At 40.3% G+C, this 24481-nt stretch overlaps 1 long non-coding RNA gene and 1 pseudogene across 1 annotated transcript; one reads left to right on the top strand and one right to left on the bottom strand.

Moving 5' to 3' along the window:
• The first annotated feature begins 1476 nt into the window (after window positions 1-1476).
• On the top strand, window positions 1477-2643 carry LOC107766382 (large ribosomal subunit protein uL10 pseudogene; annotated as a pseudogene).
• A 14744-nt stretch (window positions 2644-17387) lies between these two features.
• Window positions 17388-20437, bottom strand: LOC107766383 (uncharacterized). Its single transcript, XR_001643681.2, has 3 exons — window positions 19880-20437; window positions 18327-18614; window positions 17388-17569 (listed from the first exon to the last, which is right to left on the bottom strand). It is a non-coding gene; the product is annotated as an uncharacterized LOC107766383 (long non-coding RNA).
• Between the last annotated feature and the right edge of the window lie 4044 nt (window positions 20438-24481).

Here is a 24481-nt window from a genome sequence, read left to right on the forward strand (position 1 = left end):
CCCTCCGGAGTCTGCATCCCCCACAGTGAGCGTAGTTCATTTATATTGAGGGATAGATCTTTCCTGGATATGGATCTTGTCCGAATCATTTATATCTGGGGATGGATCTTCCCTAGGGTTGGATTGGCCTTATCAGCAAGATTGTCCGTCCACACGGTGTGCCAGTGTCTATCATTTCAGATTGGGGTACGCAGTTTACATCACAGTTTTGGAGGACAGTACAGTGGGAATTAGGTACCCAGGTTTAGCTGGGTACAACATTTCATCCTCAGATGGACGGACAGTCCGAGCGCACTATTCAGATATTGGAAGATATTCTACGCGCTTGTATTATAGATTTTAGAGGTTCCATGGATACGTTTCTGCCACTGGCAGAGTTTACCTGTAATAATAGCTACCAATCGAACATTCAGATGGCTCCGTATGAGGCTTTATATGGAAGACGGTGTCGGTCTCCGGTGGGTTGGTTTGAGCCGGGTGAGACTAGGCTATTGGGTACTAATTTGGTTCAGGATGGTTTAGAGAAAGTTAAATTGATTCAGGAGCGGCTCTGCATGGCACAGTCTAGACAGAAGAGTTATGCCGATCAGAAGGTCCGTGATGTTGCTTACATGGTGGGGGAGAAGGTTCTACTCAAGATTTCGCCCATGAAGGGTGTGTTGAGGTTCGGGAATAAGGGCAAGTTGAGCCCTCGGCATATTGGGTCGTTTGAGGTGCTTAAGAAGATTGGAGAGGTGGCTTATGAACTTGCATTGTCGCCTAGTCTATCGAGTGTTCATACAGTATTTCATGTATCCATGCTTCGGAAGTATGTCGGGGATCCGTCTCATGTTTTGGATTTCAGCACAGTGCAGTTGGATGGTAATTTGACTTATGATGTGGAGCCGGTGGCCATTTTAGTCCGGCAGGTTCGAAAGTTGAGATCAAAGAACATAACTTCGGTGAAAGTGCAGTGTAAAGGTCAGTCAGTCAGAGAAGCTACTTGGGAGACTGAGCGAGAGATGCGGAGCAAATATCCACACCTATTTGAGACTCTAAGTATAGTTCTAAACCCGTTCGGGAACGAACGTTTGTTTAAGAGGGGGAGAATGTAACGACCCGGCCGGTGGTTTCGAGTATTACAACCTCGTCTCCCCATTTACTGCTCAAATTGTGCTTTACGGTTGTTATTTGACTTGCCGGGGTAATTGGTTCGGGTCCCGTGAGGTTTTGGAATGACTTGCGACACTTAGTTCCAAGGTTTAGCACTTAAGTTGAAAAGGTTGACCGGATGTTGACTTATGTGTAACGACCCCGGAAAATATTTGCTAAGGAAATTAAGGTTTCATGGTGTCGAACTAGGCTCAGACCTTTTAGGTTGAACAATGTGCTGGTGAGTAAAAAAAAAAGATATATATATATATATATATATATAACATAGCAAACCAACATTAGGGTTTTTCGTTCTCATTTTCCAGCAAACCCGAAATCTGAATCGAAGAGGTTAAAGTGACGACGACGTCGTTGCTGTCCGCCTTGGCTGAACTCTGAAACCAGTCTTGGCCCTCATTTTGTTGTAACACCCCCAAATCTCTTCCTTTCACTTTTTAGGGGTTTGTTAGTTATTAACTTATTATGTACATTCACATACAGTTAGTTTGTTGTATCTCATCTGAAGCTTTATCAATGGCACCCAAAGCAACTAAGGCCGAGAAGAAGATCGCTTATGACTCAAAGATGTGCCAACTTTTGGATGAGTACAATCAGGTGCTCGTGGATGCTGCTGGCAACGTTGGATCCAAGAAGCTCCAGAACATTAGGAAGGGTTGAGAGGTGACTCCATTGTTCTCGTGGGAAAGAACACTCCATTGTTCGAATCCACGCTGAAAAAACCGGCAACAACACCATCCTCAATTAATCCCCCTCCTTGTTGGTAACGTGGGATTGATCTTCACCAAGGGTGACTTGAAGGAAGTGAGCGAGGAAGTTGCAAAGTACAAGGTTGGAGCACCTACTCGTGTTGGTTTGGTGGCACCAGTTGATGTTGTGGTCCCTCCTGGCAACACTGGACTGGATCCCTCTCAGACATCTTTCTTTTAGGTGCTCAACATTCCCACCATGATTAACAAGGGTACTGTTGAAATTATCACCCCTGTGGAGCTCATCAAGAAGGGTGACAAAGTGGGTTCCTCTGAAGCTGCTCTGCTTGCCAAACATAGAATCAGGCCCTTCTCATATGGTCTTGTTGTTCTCTCTGTTTATGACAATGGATCTGTCTTCAGTCCTGAGGTTCTTGACCTGACTGAGGATGATCTCATTGAAAAGTTTTCCATTGGAGTTTATGGTTACCTCCTTGTCATTGGCCATCTCTTACCCAACTTTGGCTGCTGCACCACACATGTTTACCAATGCCTACAAGAATATGTTGGCCATTGCTGTTGAGACAGACTATTCTTTCCCTCTGGCTGACGAAGTGAAGGAATACCTGGAGGATCCTAGCAAGTTTGTCGCTGTTGTTGCTGCTCCTGTTGCAGCTGCTGGTTCTGCTGCTGCTCCTGCTACTGCTAAGGAGGAGGAGAAGGAGGAGCCTGCTGAGGTGTCGGATGATGACATGGGTTTCAGCTTGTTTGATTAAGTCTTTTGTTTGTGATGTTGTTTACTTGTTTGATACCTGAAATGATCTTTATCTCCGTTATGTTTTAAAGATTTGAACAATATGTTAGATTAGGTTATTAAGTGTTAGTTGGATAGTTGAAGTTTTGGACTATAATACATATATATATATATATATATATATATATATATATTTGGTTGCGACCGCATAACAAGTATGCGGGCTGCATAATGACCGCATACTGAAGTAGTGATGCTCAGTTCCGGAGAGCCTTTTGCGACCCATTATCCGGGCCGCATAAGCATTATGCGGTCGTATATGTGATCGCACAGTGTGTTTCGGGACTTCATTTTTCTGGTTTTATAAACTTGACCCCATTCTTATAAAACACTATTAGGGTCATTTTAAAGGGTTTCATTTGATATTTTAAAGATAGGTGAGAGCATCTTGCAGAGAGAAAGTGAAGACCTAGCCATTTGTCCATCAATTCATGTTCAAGGTTTGAAGATTTCACAAGGATCTTGTTAGGGCTTCAAAGAGGTAAGAATTTCTAACCCTAGTCTTCAATTTCGAGTTTGGGTAAAGATAGGTGATTGGGAGTATGATTCTTGGATGTAAGAGTATTATTTATACATACACGTACCAATAAGGTTTGTGAAAAGATTGTTGAGTTCAAATGGGTAAAGATTGGGTTGAAAAATTTAGAAAACCCTCTTAGTTTAATTTGAAGATTTGAGGGTCGAGTTGATGTCGGAATTTGGTGAATTTTCTATGGTTTAACTCGTGGTTGGATGGACGTTCATAATTCGTAATTTTTGTCGGGTTCCGAGACGTGGTCTCCACGGGTGATTTTTGAGTGCAATTTCGGATTTTATTGAAAAATTAGCATTTTCATATGAAATTAATTCCTATAATTTGTTTTGACTGAATCAAATTATTTGTGGCTAGATTCGAGGTATTTGGAGGTCGATTCGTGAGGTAAAGGCATTGCTGAATAAAGAATTAGACGGTTTGAGGTAAATAACAGTTCTAAATTTTGTCCTGAGAGTATGAAACCCCGGATTATGTGTCATGCGATCGGTTTTTAGGTGACGTACATGCTAGGTGACGGGTGTGTGGGTGTGCGCTGTAGGGATTGTGACTTGATCAAATTTCATGAAACTGTGTAGTTGAATAATCTGCTGTGATCTGTACATTCTCTATATAATAGAGATATTGAACCATATATCATGTTCAGATTATGTGTTGGCAATCTATTCTTATCATATTTTTTGAGCATACCTTTCACTTGCTCTTCAGTTAGTGGGTGACTCACACCTCTAACCGGAATGATGTACCAAGGCATTTTTTCTTTCTTCTTTGGTATACTTCTTCTTTGTCTCCTTAGGAATATAAGGAAAGTGGTGGATAAATTTCCAACAAGGGACGCTTCATATATATAAAAAGGCCAGCTTAGATTCCGTGATAAGTCTTTTTCTGGGCGACTGTTTTTGCTCGGATAAAGATTAAGAATTTATTCTTTCTTTAGCCGTTTCCTTCTTCCTTTAACTAATTATTAGGATTAGGATGAATGTGTATTAACGCAAACTATGTTAGGGTAAAAAGAAACTAAATAATCTTAATTAAATATCTAATAATTCTATTCCTCCTTTCTACTACACCATTCTGTTGAGGTGTGTAAGGAATAGTTAATTATCTTGTGATGCCTTTTCATTACAAAATTCTTCAAATTATCATTATAGATATTCATGCCCTCTATCAGTTCTTAAGGTCTTAATCCTTTTGTCTAATTGATTCTTACCTTCATTCAAATATTTCTTAAAGCATTCTAGTGCTTCAGATTTATGAGAAATCAAATAGACAAAACCAAATAGCGTGAAATCATCAATAAACGTAATGAAATATAAAACACTAGATGTAACCCTCACATTCATTGGACCACATATATTATAATGGATTAATTATAATGAAAAATCAGCTTTCTTAGCCTTTCCAAATGGTTTACATATAATCTTTCCGGTAAGATAATTTTCATAAGTTGGCATTTCAATTTTCGAGAAAGAACCTAAATGTCCTTCCTTAGCCAATCTATTAATTCGATCCTGCCCTAGGTGACCTAATCTTGCATGCCATGTAGTAACATCAACACCATTATGTCATAACCCAAACATCTCTCCGAGACATGTCGTGATAGCACCTAGTATCTACGACTAGGTAAGCCTAACAGATTGCGGAAACATCAATAATGGAAGCAAAACAAAACAGCTAACTGCATTAGATACTGAATAACCAATAATAATGCCGCTCGGCATATACAATAACCAAAACACTAGACGTACACAGTTTCCCAAAACCTGAAACCTCGTGAATCACAAACTACATAAGGAAACCTAGTATCTCTATACATCAGAGTCTAACAAAAGAAATACAGAAGATAATGGACATGGGGAAGAGTAGAAAGGGACTACGAGGTCTGCGGACACGGAAGATATACCTTGAAGTCTCCAAAGCTGTCTTGACTCAGTGATAATGCGGCTAGTAAGAAGTACCAGGATCTGCACACGAAAACATATGCAGAAGAGTAGCATGAGTACACCACAACGGTACCCAATAAGTGCCAAGCCTAATCTCGGTAGAGTAGTGATGAGGTCAGGTCAGGCCCACTGGTATATAATAAATAAAGTAGGAGAATATAACAGTATAATAAGAGACTGAAATTTAACAAAAGGAAAATACAGCGAAATAACAGTACAACACACAGGGATAAACAACAGGGGATCTCTCGAGATACCGTCTCGTAGTCCCAAAATAAATATGCAGCGAGAACTCCCGAGGTACCGCCTCATAGTCTCAAAAGTAAATATACAGGGAGAACTCTCGTGGTACCGCCTCGTAGTCTCAAAAGTAAATGTGCAGGGAGAACTCCCGAGAAATCGCCTCGTAGTTTCAAAAGTAAATGTGTAGGGAGAACTCCCGAGGAACCGCCTCGTAGTCTCAAAAGTAAATATACAGGGAGAACTCCCGAGGAACCGCCTCGTAGTCTCAAAAGTAAATGTACAGGGAGAACTCCTGAGGAACCTCCTCGTAGTCGCAAAAATAAATATACATGGAGAGCTCCCGAGGAACCGCCTCGTAGTCTCAAAAGTAAACACACAGCTCAAACCGACAAATACAATACTTAACAGCAAGATTTCTACAGTTATACTGATAAAGGACAAGGAAAAGCAGGAAAATCAGCTAGGCATGCTTCACAAAGTTCAAATAAGCAGTTAAAGCACGTAGACATGCGATATTAGACTAAACAGGATAACTACGCACATTGGAATAGCTCAATTAGGAATGAAAACACACTAATACTCATTTAAACGGTATAACTCAAATTAAAGGAAAACCAGATAGCTACTCAGTAAAATAAAATAGGTTTTTCAACAAATAGCCCGTGTACGTACTCGTCACCTCACGTTCACGGCACTCAAATATCACAACAGTACCAAATCCTAAGGGGATTTCCCCCACACAAGGTTAGGCAAGCCACTTACCTCGAACCAAGCTCAATCAATCGGTAACAATGCCTTTTCCACGAATATCCGACTCCGAATGGCCCAAATCTAGCCAAACCCAATTACATATCATAAATACAACAATAATAGACTAATCTAATTAATGAAATCAAGACTTTAACAAAAATTCCATACTCCGTCCTAAAAAGTCGACCCGGGAACACGTCTCGAAATCAGGCAAAAATCACAAAATCCGAAAGCTCATTCACTCACGAGTCCAACCATACCAAATTTATCAAAATACGACCTCGAGAAAACCAAACTCTTCAAATCCCTAGCCTCAAACTCCAAAATTCCACCTTAAATACACACAAACTAGGTGGAAACATAAATGGGGAAGCAAGATTATTGATAAAAAATAAGTACAAGGGACTTACCTCACGAAATCCCTCAAAAATGTTGTCAAGAAATCGCCAAACCCGATCTCAAAATGATAAAAATGGCCAAAATCTCGAAATCTCGCTTAAGTAGGTTCTGCCTAGGCATTTCCGCACCTACATAGACTGGCATCGCACCTGTGCGGAAAAATGAGCATTTCTGTGCAAACCACTTACTCCCCTCTGCATCCGCACCTGCGATGATGGGGCCACACCTGCGAGTGCGTGCCTGCGGAATCTTGTTCGCTTCTGTGGTCCCTCTTCGCACCTGCGGTTCCTCTAGTGCATCCGCGGACATCGCAGATGCAGCATTTTCCATGCACTTGCGACCCCCACCCAAATCTCCCAACTCCACTTCTACTATAAACCTTGCACACGTGCGAACCCGCACCTGCGGTCTCCCCACCGCAGGTGCGAAATACCAGAAACCAGAAGCTTCAACCATTTGCCCAAGTCCAAATTCAATTAGTTAAGCATCCGAAACACACCCGAAGTCCCCCGGGACCTCAACCAAATATACCAACAAGTCCTAAAACATCATACGAACTTAGTCAAACCCTTAAAACACGTCAAACAACAACAAAAAAAAATGAATCACCCTCTAATAAAAAATTAATGAGCTTGAAACTTCAAATTTCTACAACCAATGCCGAAACCTATCAAACCACGTCTAATTGACCTCAAATTTTTCACACAAGTCGTATTCAACATTACGGACCTACTTCAACTTCAGGAATCGGAATCCGATCCCGATATAAAAAAGTCCACAACCGGTCAAAATCTCTAAAAATTTGACTTTCGCCAATTCAGGCCTAAATTAGCTACATACCTCAAATTTACAGTCTGGACACGCTCCTAAGTCCAAAATCACCCAACGGAGCTAATGGAACTGACGGAACTCCATTCCGGAGTCATCTTCATATAGTTCCGACTACGGTCAAAATCCTAAGACTTAAGCTTCTGTTTTAGGGACTACGTGTCCCAAGACACTCCGAAACCAAAAACAAGACCTCCCAGCAAGTCACATAAGCAGAAACAGATACGGGGAAAGAAGAAAATAAGGGATCAGGGCTATTACTCTCAAAATGACCGGCCAGGTCGTTACATCCTCCCCCTCTTAAAATAACCGTTCGTCCTCGAACTAGCATAAAGACATACCTGAAGTGGTGAAAAGATGAGGATAACGATATGCATATCCCGCTCGGTCTGGATAATGCGCTTGGACCCAACTCCTGCTGTACAGCCCTCCACAATCATGATGTAAACTGCGTACCCCGGTCAAAGATGATAGATACCGGTACGCCATGAAGCCTGACAATCTCGCGGATATAAATTTGAGCCAACTGCTCGGAAGAATAGATAGTCATCACAGGAATAAAATAAGCTGACTTGGTCAGCCTGTCCACAATCATCCAAACTGCATCAAACTTCTGCTAAGTTCGTGGGAGTCCAACAACGAAATCCATAGTGATCCGCTCCCATTTCCACTACGGAATCACTAACTTCTGAAGCAACCCACCTGACCGCCGATGCTCAAACTTCACCTGCTGGCAATTTAGACAGCGAGCAACAAACTCCACTATGTCTTTCTTCACCCTCCTCCACCAATAATACTGCCTCAAGTCTTGATACATCTTTGCGGAACACGGATGAATGGAGTACCGCAAATTGTGAGCCTCCTGAAGAATCAACTCTCGCAAACCATTTATATTGGGCACACATAACTTGATCTACATCCTCAATGCACCATCATCCCCAATAATGGCCTCCTTAGCATCACCGTGCTAGACCGTTTCCTTAAGGACAAGCAGATGGGGGTCATCATACTGACACTCCCTGATACAATTATAAAGAGTAGACCGAGAGACCACATACGCCAATACTCCACACGGCTCAGAAATATCCAATCTAACAAACAGGCTAGCTAAGGCCTGAATATCCAATGCCAATGGCCTCTCTGCTGCTGGTAGATATGCTAAGCTCCCCAAACTTTCCGTCCGACGACTCAAAGCATCGGCCACCACATTATCCTTCCCAGGATGGTACAAAATGGTGATATCATAATCCTTAAGAAACTCCAACCATCTCCACTGACGCAAGTTATGATCCTTCTGTTTGAACAGATGCTGCAAACTCTGTTGATCGGTGCAACTCTCACAAGGGACACCGTACAAATAGTGACGCTAATTCTTCAAGGCATGAACAATAGCTGCTAACTTAAGGTCATGGACAAGATAGTTCTTTACATGCACCTTCAGTTGTCTGGATGCGTAGGCAAGCACCCTACCGTCCTGCATTAACACCGCACCGAGACCAATCCGCGATGCATCACAATATACAGTATAAGACCCCGAACCTGTAGGCACCAATACTGGGGCTGTAGTCAAAGTTGTCTTGAGCTTCTGAAAGATCTCCTCACATTCCTCTGTCCACCTGAATGGAGTACCCTTCTGGGTTAGCCTGGTCATAAGTGCTATAATGGATGAGAATCCCTCTACAAAATGGCGGTAATACCCCGCCAAACGAAGAAAACTCTGGATCTCCGTAGCTGATGACGGTCCAGGCCAACTCTACACTGCTTCCACCTTCTCCGGATCCACCTAGATCACATCACTCGATACTGCATGACCCATGAATGCCACTGAGTCTAGCCAAAACTCATACTTTGAAAATTTTGCATATAACTTATTTTCTCACAAGGTCTGAAGCGCAGTCCTCAGGTACTTCTCATGATCCTCCCGAGTCCGAGAGTACACCAGAATATCGTCAATAAACACAATGACGAATGAGTCAAGATAAGGCCGGAACACAACGTGCATCAAGTGCATAAATGCTACTGGGGCATTGGTCAGCCCAAATGACATCACAAGAAACTCGTAGTGACCATACCGAGTCCTGAAAGCAGTCTTCGGGATATCTGGCTCCCGAATCTTCAACTGATGATAGCCTGAACGTAAGTAAATCTTGGAAAACACTCTGGCACCCTGTAACTGATCAAATAAGTCATCAATACGAGGCAATGGATACCTGTTCTTCACTGTGACTTTGTTCAACTGGCGGTAATCAATACACATCCGCATAGAACCATCCTTCTTCTTCACAAATAAGACAGGAGCACCCCAAGGTGACACACTTGTCCGAATGAAGCCCTTATCAAGAAACTCCTGTAACTGCTCCTTCAACTCCTTCAATTCAGGAGGAGCCATACGATATGGAGGAATAGAGATGGGCTGAGTGCCCGGCGACAAATCAATGCCAAAATTAATACCTCTGTCGGGCGGCATGCCCGGAAGATCAGCTGGAAACACATCTGGAAAGTACCTCACTAGTGGGATTGACTCAACTGTAGGGGTTTCAATACTGACATCTCTCACATAAGCTAGATACGCGTCACACCCATTCTCAACCATTCATTGAGCTTTAAGAAATGAAATAACTCTGTTGGGAGTATACTCTAAGATACCTCTCCACTCTAATCGCAGTAAACCTGGCATAGCCAACGTCACTTTCTTAGCGAGACAATCAATAATAGCATAAGGGGACGATAACCGGTCTATGCCCAAGATAACATCAAAGTTTACCATGCTGAGTAATAATAAATCGGCTCTGGTCTCAAAATAACTAAGAGCAATCAAACACGACCGATATGCACGATCCACAATAAGAGAATCTCCCACAAGAGTAGACATATAAACAGGGGAACTCAAAGAATCCCGAGATACGCCTAAATACGGGGAAAAATAAGAGGACACATAGGAATATGTAGATCCTGGGTCAAATAATACTGGCGCATCTCTATGACAGACCGGAATAATACCTGTAATGACAGAGTTAGAAACAACTACCTCTGTTTGAGCCAGAAGAGCATAATATTTGGCCTGGCCTCCCCCTCTAGGGCAACCTCGGCCTCCCCGATCTCCAACTCGAGCTGGCTGAGCATGTGGGGCAGTAGCTAGTGCTGGAATCATAGCCTGAGGACCCTGTGGAGCACGCTATGCCTGAGAAGTCTGTGGAGGTGCACCCCTCCTAATTCTGGGATAGTCCCTCACCATATGGTGAGTGTCGCCACACTCAAAACAAGCTCTCGGAGAGCGTGACTGGCTCGGGCCAGGTCTGCTGGACTGACCGCTAAAAGCACCCTGTGTAGGACGCACACTGGACACTGGCGGTGCATAATAAGGCTCCTAGGTCCTGGAAGGGGCTGGAACAGCACTAGTGGCTGGAAGAGCTGAATGAACGGGGCGACTCACATAACCCCTACCATGGCGAGCTGTTGGGGCATGAGCACCAGAATAAAAACCAGTCTCTCGAGACCTCTTGGCCTCTCTCTCCTCTTTATCACAGGCAAGCATGCCCTCCAATCTCCTGTCGATAGTCACAGCCTGATAATAAGAAATATCCATCTCTAACTCCCTGGCCATACTTATTCGGATACTGCGGTGGAGTCCCTCAATAAACCGTCGAACACTCTCTCGAACTGTTGCAACCAAGGCCGGTGCATGTCAGGCCAAATCACTAAAGCAGATTGCATACTTTGACAAAGTCATAGCACCATGGCGCAGCTGCTCAAACTCCGTGCGCCATGAGTCCCTGAGGCTCTAAGGGACATACTCTCTCAAAAACATGTCCGAGAACTGAGTCCATGTAAGTGAAGCTTCCTAATCCGGACTACTCAACTTATAAGCACGCCACCATTGATAGGCTGCTCCTCTAAGCTGGAAGGTGGTAAAAGAAACCACACTCGTCTCCTCTACGCCAATAGTATGGAGAATATGATGACACTCCTCCAGAAAACCCTGAGCATCATCCGTAGCCAATTCGCTGAAGGTAGGTGGGTGGTACTTCTTGTACCTCTCAAGTCTGAGCTACTCCGCCTCAGAAGAGGTTGTCCTAGTCTCATGCTAAACTAGATCTACTGGTATAAATATACAGGGAGAACTCCCGAGGTACCGCCTCGTAATCTCAAAAGTGAATGTGCAGGGAGAACTCCCGAAGTACCGCCTCGAAATCTCAAAAGTAAATATACAGGGAGAACTCCCTATGAACTGTCTCGTAGTCTCAAAAGTAAATGTGCAGGGAGAACTCCTGAGGAACCGCCTCGTAGTCTCAAAAGTAAATATATAGGGAGAACTCCCGAGGAACCGCCTCGTAGTCTCTAAATTAAATATACAGAGAGAACTACTGAGGAATCGCCTCGTGTTCTAAAAAGTAATCACATAGCTCAAACCGACAAATATAACACTTAATAGCAAGATTTTTATAGTTATACTGATAAAGGACAAGGAAAAGCAAGAAAATCAACTAGGCATACTTCACAGAGTTCAAATAAGCAGTTAAAGCACGTAGACATGCGACATAGAGGTGGCGTTCGCGAATGCTTGAGGAGGTCGTGCATCGCGATCGCGAGCAAGGAGCCGCGTTCTCGTAGAAGGAAGACCGGCTTGGGGTCATCAGTCATTTAGCCTTCGCGTTCACTGATCGCATTCGCAAAGGAGGAATTGGCAGTTGGGGAGATTTGTGCTTCGCAAACGCGAGGAACCTTCCGCGTTCGCAACGAAGAAAGAACTGGATAGACTGTTAAAAACCTAAACCAAGGGTTAGAGTTATTATTTCATATTTTGAGTTGTAGAGCTCGGTTGTGGGCGATTCTGGAGGGGATTTCAAGATTAGGATTGGGGTAAGTGTTTTTGACTTAGATATATTATTATTTCATGATTCCATCTTTATTTTTAGCATCTAATTAGCGAATTATAGTGAAGAAATGGGGGATTTTGTGGAGACTTTTCAAAAATAAAAAATGGATGTTTGAATGTAGATTTGAGGTCAGAATGAGATGATTTTGGCATGGTTGCACTCATAATCGAATGGGTGTCTAGAATTTATGTATTTTGTCAGGTTTCGAGGTGCGTGCCCGGGGTTGACTTCTTGGTTTTGGTTAAAAATCTTAGATTTATCGTATGGAATGAATTCATGTAGCTTGTATTGATTATAATAAAATGTTTGTGACTAGATTCGAGTTGTTCGGAGGATCATTCGCTAAGAAAGGTCTTGTTGGAGTAGCGAGTTGTACGTTTTGAGGTAAGTCACATTTCTAAACTTGGAATTGAAGGTAATTATCCCTCGAAAATATGTTATTTGTGTTGTGTTGGGGTGACGGGCGTGTGGGCATGCACTGTAGTAACCATGATCCGGGTGGCATTTTTGTATGGAGTTGCTATCAAGTCTTGTTTTATCCGTGTAATCCCTACTTGTTAGAGTAATTGAACTGTGATTCATATTAGAAATCATGTTAGGCTATGTGCTTATTCGGTTGTGACCTAATGAGGCTATTTCTATTATTTTTGAGTTATTAACTTTAACTGCAATTATGTACTCAGTCATAATTCTTCATTTGTATATCATATATCAGTCTCTGTTATCATTCACTATTACATTACATGTTATCATTATTTGGGCTGACATGTACGAGATCTGCGAGCCCTTGAGACTTGAGATATTGATGATTGCGTTGGTCTTGAGAGCCAGTTTGTGAGTGTTATTGTGGATCTGGCTGCACGCTGCAGCATGCCTTATTGGCTTATTTATTATTGTGGATCGGGCTGCACGCCGCAACAGGCCTTATAGGCTTTATATTAGCGCCTGGGCAGGATCCACCCCTCCAGAGTCTGACATACTAGCAGTGTACGCAGGAACAATGATGTATATATACACGTGCTTTGGTGAGGGGCTTAGATGCCAGGCCCCCGTACAATACTGAGTGTTTGTGTGTGGATTGTATGGGCATTTGGTAGTCATATTGAGTATTTATGAGAGAGTGAGTATTTGGGGATACCACCATGAAATCATACAATTGACATGCATATTTTACATGTAGGCATAGAGATATACCATTTCTCATTCTAGCTATACTTGACATGTTCTTATCACTGATGGTCTTTAAATGTTAACTTGAAATCATGTCTAAATTTCTATACCCTGAATGAGCTGATCTGGAAATTTATCTGAGTTATTTATTATCATTGTCATTATTATACCTGTGTTGTCATCATATTGGTTCTGACTGTATCCTTATGAACTCGTCATTGCTTTCAGCTCAAGGTTACTTATTGAGTACATGAGGTCAGTTGTATTCATACTATACTTTGCACTTCATGTGCAAATCTAGGTACATCTGGACGAGGTGATTACTAGATCCATGCTAGTACCTGCTCGGAGACTTAGAGGTAGCTGTTATGATGCCCGCATACCTTGACTCTCCTTCCTTTTATTTTCTGTAGTACTGTTCTATTACTCAGGCAGTTGTACTAGAACTTTGGTTATGTTTATTCTTAGTAGTACTCATGTACTCGTTGACATCAAGTTTTGGGGTGGTTGTAGTAGCATTTCAGTTATTTTTATCAGATGTTTATGACATTTTCTATTATTGAGCTTATTAAAACATGCTTTATTCAAATGTTTAGTTGTTATGTGATTGTTGGTGTGCCTAGCATGTGTGTTAGGTGTCATCACGATAGGTTGAGATTTTGGGTCGTGACAATAAGTGCGTAGAGAACTGGCCTTACAAAATTCTCCTCGGACCAGCTAATATTTCACACTTATCTAGGTGATTTCTAAATGTGTCATCCTATAGATACACTATTTTATATACCCCGTATCAAATTTAGAAACCATTAAAAAGTATTAATGCTTTATCCTTGGTACTGAACATTGTCTCATCACGAGAGTGGACTAAATTATTTTTGTATTTGACAATGTTGAACCGTCATTAATGACTTTATTTGATCTCCTTGAACCTAGATCTTGGGATCTCCAGTCTTCTAGGTAAAGTTACCGCCACAATAATTTGTCATCAGCCATAGTCTCATTCTCATCGATAATCTTTCAACTACCTCTCTAGTTAGGCCTTTCGTAAGTGGATCCATCACATTATCCCTTGAGTTCGCGTGTCAATCGTGATAATTCCTCTAGAGAGTAATTGCCTAACGGTTTTATTTCTTCGTTGTATATGATGAGATTTTCCGTTATACATAATGCTCTAAATCTTTTCGATTGTTGCATGACTATCGCAATATATATCCATGTTGATACCAACGATTATGTGACTCACATGGTAAAGTTTCTCTTTATTTAATTGTAACGACCCGGCCAGTTATTTTGAATATTACAACCTCATTCACCTATTTACTGCTCAATTTGTGCTTTATAGTTTTTATGTTACTTGCCGGGATAATTGGTTCGGGTCCGGTAAGGTTTCGCAATGAATTGATACACTTAGTCTCAAAGATGAAAACTTAAGTTGAAAAGGTTGACTGGATGTTGATTTATGTGTAAACGACCCCGGAATAGAGTTTTGATGATTCCAATAGCTTCGTATTGTGATTATGGACTTAGGAGCATATCCGAAAAATTATTTGGAAGTTCGAAGTAAAATTAGGCTTGAAATGGCGAAAATAGAAAATTTAAGTTTGGAAGTTTGACGGGGAGTTGACTTTTTAATATCGGAATCTAGTTTTGAAAATTTTCATAGGTCTGTTATGTCATTTATGACTTGTGTGAAAAATTTAAGGTCAATCGGATTCGATTTGACAGGTTTCGACATCGAATGTAGAAGATGGAAATTAATAGTTTTTATTAGGATTGAATTGGGGTGCGATTCGTGTTTTTAGTGTTGCTTGATGTGTTTTAAAGACTCGACTAAGTTCGTATGATATTTTAGGACTTATTTGTATATTTGGTTGAGGTCCCGGGGGCCTCGGGTAAGTTTCTGATGGTTAACAAATCAAATTTAGACTTAGAACAAAGTTGGAAAATTTGCTGCCTACTGATGGAACCGCACCTGCAGAAATTATCTTGTAGGTGCTAGCTCGCAGAAGCGCACCTGGGTGCACAGAAGCGACATTGGCTTGGCAAGGGCCGGGATCGCAGATGCACGTGATTGACCGCAGAAGCAGTTGCACACCTGCAACACATCCATCGTAGAAGCAGAAATGTTTGACCGCAAAAGCGAGTCCGCAAAAGCGGAACCGCAGATGCGGTTAAAAATTTTGCAAAAGCGGAACCTCTAGGCACTGTACAAAAACAGAGGGGTCTGAGATTTTCTCATTTTTTGGACATTTTCAACACGGGTTGAGGTGATGTTTGAGAGAGAATTCATGCGAAATCTTGAGGTATGTCACTTGTGATCATTGTTAGTCAATAATATTGAATTATCATCGATTATTCCGACTAGATTACGTATTTTTTAGGAGTAGTTAGAGGATTTGGACCTAGGGATTGGAAAATAAGATTTGAGGATTTGAAGGTCGAGTTATTGTCGGAATTTGGTATGGTTGGACTCGGGGTTGAATGGGCGTTCATATTTTGTAACGTTTGTCGGGTTCCAAGATGTGGCCCCCACTAGTGATTTTTGAGTCGAATTTCGGATTTTGTTAGAAAATTAGTATTTTCATATGGAATTAATTCCTATAATTTGTATTGACTAAATCAAATTAATTGTGATTAGATTCGAGGCGTTCGGAGGCTGACTCGCGAGGCAAAGGCATAATGGAGTAAATAATTACACGGTTTGAGGTATGTAACATTTCTAAATTTGGTTCTGAGGGTTTAAATCCCTGAATTACGTGTTATATGAATTGATTGGAGGTGAGCACATGCTAAGTGATGGGCGTGTGGGCGTGCACCATGAAAATTATAACTTAATTGATTCCGTGGAGTTTCATAATTAAATAAATGTCATTATCCACATATCCTCCACGTGTTAGAGAAATTGAGCTGAGACTCATATTAAAAATAATGTTTAGGCTACGTGCCGATATTTTTGGGACCCACAGGATCGTCTTGCTGTTGAATTAATTATTTTAAAATGTAAATTTCATACTTAGTCATGTTCATCCATCTGTGAGGATACTTATGGGATCAAGTTGTGCGCTGCAACATGCCATATTGCCTTTATATATATTATTATTATGTCTATCGGGGTTGCATGCTGCAACATGCCTTATAGGCTTTATTATTGGCTTTATATAGCGCTTGGGCTGAAGGAGCCCCTCCGGAGTCTGCACCTCTACAGTGAGCACAACTGATATTTATAATTGGAATGGATTTTCCAAGACATGAAGTTGCCTTCTATTTTTTTTATAATATGGATGGATCTTCCCCGGGCATGGATCTTTCCCAAAATATTTATACCAGTTGGGGCTGGATTGGTCTTATACAGTACTGACACTACTAGAAATCACCCTTATTGTGTCGACCAAAGTCGCTACAAAATCCCGGCTAGTCGCTGCTAAATGGTATCAGTGGCGACTTTTGTATTGTCATAAGCACAACCGTAACTGAAAGTTATTTGTGACGACATTTGAAGTCGCCGCTAAAAGAACATATTTTGCGGCAACATAGTTGCCACAAAAGGTTTAAAATAATTCTACAAAAAATTGTTCCACAAGAACAAATATTAGATGGGATGCCACTGTATATTCACCTTTAGCAGCGACTAGCATCGCCACAAACACATTTATGTTCAGTGGCAAGATTATGTCGCCACTATAAATGGCTTTTCGTAGCGACGGGTGTCGCCACAAAAGATTAAACCATGAAAGACACAATATATTTCGGTAGCAACTAAAGTTGTTGCAAAAGAAAAAAACCTACAGTGAAAACTTTTATATCGCAACAATTACTAATTTGTTGTGGCAAAACTATGTCTCCACTAAAACTTATTTTCTCATCAACTGTAATGACCAAAATTATATATATTTTCATGCTAGTTGGAACCTAATTCTCTAAAATTTTATATAGGGATATTCATATCAATTGACTACCAATATTATTTAACAAACACCAAATGAATTTCTCAAGCCGAATATTATAAATATTATCATTACTAAAAAGTCAATTACATATATACTACACGACACTTCATTGTGCATTGTAATTGTACGCATATACATATCCCAAAAAAAATAAAATATTAAGTGACATGTAGCTGCTCTTTGCTCGATACCATCCTTGAATGATACCACTGTTTATGTGTCTTGTCCCTGCTAGACAAAAGCAATATATATAAGGAACATAATGAGATTTGTTATATCCAAAAACATGCATAAACGAATAAAGTACAAGCTAATACATTAGTATAACACAAAGTAAATTTGTTCTATGCTATTTCAATTGTGAAATGAAATGGCACAAGTGTGAGAACATAAGTTTTGAGGCAGCAAAAGAATGAGAATACAACAGTTGCACGAAAGCCGGATAAAGTAGAGGCATTGGACAATGCGAGGAATAGAAGCCTCTTCCAACTTTAGCTCTACCCCTGTCCTAGCCTTAATTACCGAATTTCATGTGCTTATAATTTTTCATTCACTGAACCTACTTAAATAACTAATCTGCATTAACAACCAAGACAGTCCAAAACTGCCTGAACACTAATCTCAAATTTTTGTTACTGCATTTTTGCACATGCACTATCAGTTAAATAGCTACAAGAAGTTTAAAGAAATGACTATGAACTTTTCTATTCAGGTAAGCCAAGAAAAGGATCCCACAAGGACCAAAATAAATTTCAAAAGATTAAGGAAATTGCCAACTCGCAAAAGCAATATTAATCAGAATACAGAAATAAACTCGAAAAGGTGCATCTAGTTTGCATCAATTAACATCAACATTGAACAATAAAACTTAAATACGCCCAATAGCAGAATAATATTTTATATATTTAATCTCTTGTTGTTTATTAGTAGCTCCGCTCAATCAGTAAAAATAATTTTCACAAAACAACAAAAAAAGAAAACTAACTTGCACAATTTTCAGCCCTGGAGAGCGATGCACAGTTTCTGCTACATTTCATGATGATTGTGTTTCTAAAGAAGGTATTTGGAGAGAGTTAGTAGATACTCGTCCGGTCTGTAAAGGTCCTTGACTCGGGTTACATGGTTGTCCTATCTCTACAGATGCACCAGATACGTGTCCGATATGTATGTGTGGCTGAGACGTCGCTCCAAAATTGTCACGTCCTTGAAACTTTTCACGGCCACAACTCGTCCCACCTCTCCCACGTTTTCCTCGTCTAGTTCCTTTCATTTCCTACAACATCACATAAAAAGAAAATGATTAATCAGACTAGAGAAATATTAATTCACTAATTTTACTTCACCACTAATTTTGTTATGAAATTAATGATTCAAACATTACGAATTAATTTCATTCAGTATAATTAGGACAAAAATACAGAGAACCTTTCAAAATAAGATGTAGACATAAAGTTTTAAGCATCACGAACTAATTTCATTGTAAATATAATAAGGACAAACACAGAGAACTTTCAACAATGAGATATAGACATAAAACTTCAAGCATCAGAAGAGAATCAAAAAAAGAAATTTTAATCAAGATATGTTAAGAGACTCTAAACATGGAGGAGAAATCTTTGAATGACTAATTCAGATAATCTCTGGTTCACCTAAACTTTAGAAGAGAATAAAATGAACTTATGGAAATGTTTCCAGTGAGAACATTCATCCACTGATCTTTCTACAATGAAAAAAGATCTCACAAGACCTTATGAGTCGGGATTAATGAAAAAGGATCTCACAAGACCTTATGAGTCATAGATAATCACGCTCAATCTATCTGCTGCTCACGTACAAGTTGTCACAAGTTTGAAAAGATACATTGACAGTTCCAAACATTTACTGGGGGTAGTATAAAGTTATGGTAAACCAATAAAGTTGTCAGTTTTCTCATCCTAGCAACATATATTACCCTTTTGTTTGTGCTATAGAAGAAAAGATTTATAGGCAGTTATACACTAATTCACTACTTTCTGATGCATTAATGTAGATGAAACACAATTCAGTAACACAGGAACTGTTAAAAGATAATAGTTGATTAGAAATGCATTAGGTAAGGGAAGTACGCTTTGACAGAAGCAGATGTACTTGTAGAAAATTTGTACTCTTTTAATTCTTGTTATTATGGTTATCCTCTGCCCAGAGTATTTGGATTGCATACAAGAATAACACAATAAAACAGTATACATTGTTGAAGACTAGTAAGACACACAAACAAGAAAACAGATGCATAGGGCAAGGTTGATCAGATACTTAGAGTGCCTCTCAAGCACCGTTAACAATATAGAAATACCTCTCGAGAACCACAAGAGACTCTAATTTCACCACATCATTCACAAAGAATTATTATGTTTTCTTATAATCATACAATAATATATGCCTGCCTTATAAAATTAAAAACTCCATGCCTACTAATTTAGGCACATAACCATATAAGAAGAAAATAAGAATAGAATGCCGACATGTAAAGGGTCTCTCAAGAAGAAGATTTTAACTTACCCAGGGAAATATATAGCTGAGATTCTATCAAGACAGAGAATTCACAATAACAACACCAAATACGCTTCAAATGATTCTTTCTGTGTGATTTTATTTTTGTTGTATTCCTATAGATTATCAAAGGGCTCAGAGAAATTTGAGATGAAATTTGAGAATACAAATGTGAAATTGCTAAAAAAAGAATAATTATCCCTAACTGCATGTTGAAAATTTGGTCTTAGAGAATCATTATAAAAAAAATTAAATGTAAATATATCTTATATAAATCTTTATGGGATCTTAGTTAGATATGAGATAGTAACAAATAAGAAGGAAAGGATGCACGAAATCGATTAGGAACAGAAATTGTTTCTTTGATTCTTCCTCTGTGAAATCGGTTGATTAAAATAGAGCAACTTCTTTCCCAAAAAAACGAAAAGATTAGATATTTCAACATACGTGACAAATGAGATTCACATTTTGATTTGAGAAATTTTGATTTGGCTGAAAATTTTGCCGAGGAGAGAGTTGATTCTAGAGAGAAGTTCAATTCTTTAGAGAGAGTTTTGTGCTTTCTATTCTTTCACTAGAGGAGAGTTTTGGGCATATGTTCCAGCAGACAATGTTTAATTAGGATAGGTATTTTTATTTTCTTTATTATTTTAAAAATAAAAATCTACTGTATAGGAGTGACCCAGTCGCTGCAAGAGAGATTTTATATACTTTTAAATATTATCTCATTTTTGGTCCTACATTAGTTTGCTTACGACGCATTTTTACGTACAAAAATATAGGGTGTAACAGTTTCATACCCTCAGCACTATATTTAGAAGAGTTACTTACCTCGAACAAGCCAATACCAATGCCGAGCAAGACAGTCGATGCTCCAAAGATGCCATCACGCGCGTTCCGACCTCCAAACGGCTCGAAACTAACCCAAAATGACTCAAGTACATCAAACAATGCTAAAGGAACCAATCACGATCGAAAAAGATCAAATCTTGAATCAAACGCCCAATATCGGCCAAAAGCCCAACCCGGGCCCGCACCTTGGAACCCGATAAAATTTACAAAATCCAACAACCCATTCAATTACGAGTCCAACCATACTAGTTTCACTCAAATCCAACTCCAATTCTACGTCAAAACTCAAAAATTCACATTATGAAACTTTAGGCCAAAACCCCCAATTTCCTCTTTAAAATTCACAATCGAATTACCAAAAACGAAGATAGATTCATGAAATATAGCCAAAACCGAGTAGAGAACACTTACCCCGATCCTTGTGATGAAAATTGCTCCAAAAGTCACCTCAATACGAGTCCCACATATCAAAATATGAAGAAAGAACCAAAACCTTGATTTATAGCTTCTGCCACCATTTTCGCATTTGTGGACAATTCATCACATCTGCGACCACCGTATTTGCGGAAAAATGCACGCATTTGCGAGCCAGGCCGCTTCTGCAATGGCAATGGTCGCATCTGCGATTGGGCAGGTGCGTCCAAGCACCCGCATCGACGGTCCTCAGGCCCAGCTCCCATCACGCTTCTGCGATGACGCTGCTGCTTTTGCGGCTCCGCACCACGCCGAACACTCCGCAGGTGCGGTCACACCAGAACCAGAAAAATTCCAGCCTTAGCCAAAACTTCCAAAATGCTTCGAACCTCGTCCGAAACTCACCCGAGCCCCTCGGGACCCCGTCTGAACATAAAAATAAGTCCCATAACATGATACAGACCTACTCGAGGCCTCAAAACACACATAACAACATCAAAACTACGAATCACAGCTCAAATCGAAATCTATGAACTTTGAACTTTCAAATTCAATAACTCGTGCAGAAACATAGCAAATCAACCCGGAATGAACCAAATTTTTGCACACAAGTCCCAAATGACAATACAAAGCTTCCAATTCTCGGAATCACAATCCGAATCTGATATCAAAAAGTCCACTCCCGGTCAAACTTTTCAAAAATCCAACTTCCGCCATTTCAAGCCAAATTCCACTACTGACCTCAAAATCACAATCTGGACGCGCTCCTAAGTCCAAAATCATCCAACGAACTTACCGGAACCATCAAAACTTCTTTCCGGGTTCAAATTCACAAAAAGTCAAACTTGGTCAACTCTCCCAATTTGGTAATTCCGAGTAACCTGAAAACCAAAGCCGACGATTCACATAAGTCATAATACAACATACGGATCTATTCATGCTCGTAAACTACCGAGCGAAGTGCAAATGCTCAAAATGACCGGTCGGGTCATTACATCGTCCTCGAACGTGTTTAGAGTTGTTCTCAAAGCCGTCAAACCGCCGTATAAACTTACCATGCACATACCCGGGGGTGATCCTACGTCACCCTATCCCATACAGGTCCGATAACACAACATAACTGAAATTTCTTAATTCAACCTAGCCCACAAACCTTAGAATCCAATTTCCAACATCCGAAATTTCTTATAAGATCTGAATCTCGCAACCTACACCCTGTATAAGTCTGAATAAGCTGTACCAAGCCGCAACCATAACCCAATATACAATCGCATGATATATCATATAACAAAGATACTTGTAGCAATGATTTCTAATCATAGTAACTGCTCAAAACAACCCAATGTCGATAATAAACCTCATATCAAACAAGACTCCATTCTAAAACCTTCGTACACTGCCGATGATAAAAGAAACACGCAGAACTCATAACAATTCATCAGATCAAACAGTCATGAAACTCCGTCTCCTTCGACAGGAACTATAGCAAATTTCTAGGCCGACTTTCGATATAATCCTTCCAACCATGTTATAATCAATTCTGATAGTATCCCGCAAGTTCAACAAGTACCACCATAACCAAAATGCTACGAACCCATCATACCTAGTAGAATCAAGACACATGAATCTAACACAAAGGATCAGATCTTAACATAACTCCGCTGCAATGCGTGACCCCATCCCAACACTGGTCCATATGAAATACTTCAGCCACCATGCTCAAAATCAATAACCACGCGAAAATCGACATCAAGTACCCAAAGTGCATTACCGTAACCACGGAGAGCAAATAACACAATACGACAACCCAACAAGAACATAGCCAACGCGCAATAAATCACGCAATACCCAAATACTGATCTTGCTCAAATTCCGCTATAAAGCCCAGTTAGAACCACACTGTGTGTGCATATAACTCACGAATCGCAACCCCTCGTAGCATAGAAGAGTAACTCACAGATCATTTCAGAACATGAAATGGTACATCCCTCAACAATAGTAATGTGGAGCCAACCAATCCGGCTCGGTTTAGAATACACATCCTAATTGGGCCTACCAATGGAACCCCAAATCAATTCTGGGCAGCGACAATTAGATAAATAACCCTTTGAAAGCCCACAATGACTGAATCACAACACATACTATTATCTGGCTAGCTTCGACCATGACTTCACAGTCCACAACCATGAAACAATCCTCTCCTGAGAACTCCCAGTCTCCAAATCCATAGAACACACGAATCATCATATCTGATCCCAACTCCACCGCCAGAATGTCTAACACATATCTCATACATGACCATTCCACGAAAAATACTTCTAAAATTCTTTCGTGCCACATAGCAAAATTTGAATATCAGCAGTTGATCAACCGGGAGAGTGCCGCAGTACCAGTGAAGTATCCATAATGAAAAACACATTGCCCCTATGAAATGTATACTATCAAGAAGACATACCAAATAGTAATATCATTTACCTAGTCATCTAAAACCATCCATGTTGCCTACGAATTTTATGACCTTCTCTTCTAAATGAACTGTTATCTCGCTCACGTAAATCTAAATCCCACGCAACACACCGCATATACCATGCCATCATATGAAAACTATGAGAACTTCATAGTCCACCCCGAGTCACAAGCAACTACATACTCAATTAGCCAAGGACCTTCCATTTAATTTCATCCAGGAAAAATTCACTATACACCACATGCTCCTCATGCCAACAGGAAATATACTCATCGAACTGTGGTAAAACCCATTGAGAACTCTTCAAAGTCTATTTGCACATAACCAAGCTATCAGAATCGAATCTCTCTAACTCAACTCAGCCACGCAGGTCGCCAAAACCCAAGAGCATTGCTACGAAACACCTATAGAGACTAGCCACATCATAAGTACCCAAAGAACCGATTATTTCCATTATTGTGCTGATCCAACCTATTACCAAGCTGTCCTATTTCTCCAAGTCCTTTCCAAATTGCCTTCAAATTGATACTTCTTCTTGCTAGAATACCACGATCCTTAACAAAAATTCACCATACAAGAGACCCTACTATAAAACCAAAACGCCCTAAGGCCCATAAGCCGTTGACTTCCCTTTTAAGCACCCCAAAGCACCACGAACGAGACACCCACTCTAAAGATACCTTATGTGAACCTAAAATGGTTTCCTTCACCTTCTTTATACTGAAATGCATAACCCACAATGATATAAAAAAATGCCATAAGTCTCAACACCGTCCAATGAAACTCTCAGTTTCTAGCCATACACAAATCTTGAAAATTCCAAATCACTACATATAAATCTTGAATCCATTAGAACCATTCTCGAGAGTCATCCACTC

This window comes from Nicotiana tabacum, chromosome 12 (assembly GCF_000715075.1).
Source record: "Nicotiana tabacum cultivar K326 chromosome 12, ASM71507v2, whole genome shotgun sequence".
Lineage (NCBI taxonomy): Eukaryota > Viridiplantae > Streptophyta > Magnoliopsida > Solanales > Solanaceae > Nicotiana > Nicotiana tabacum.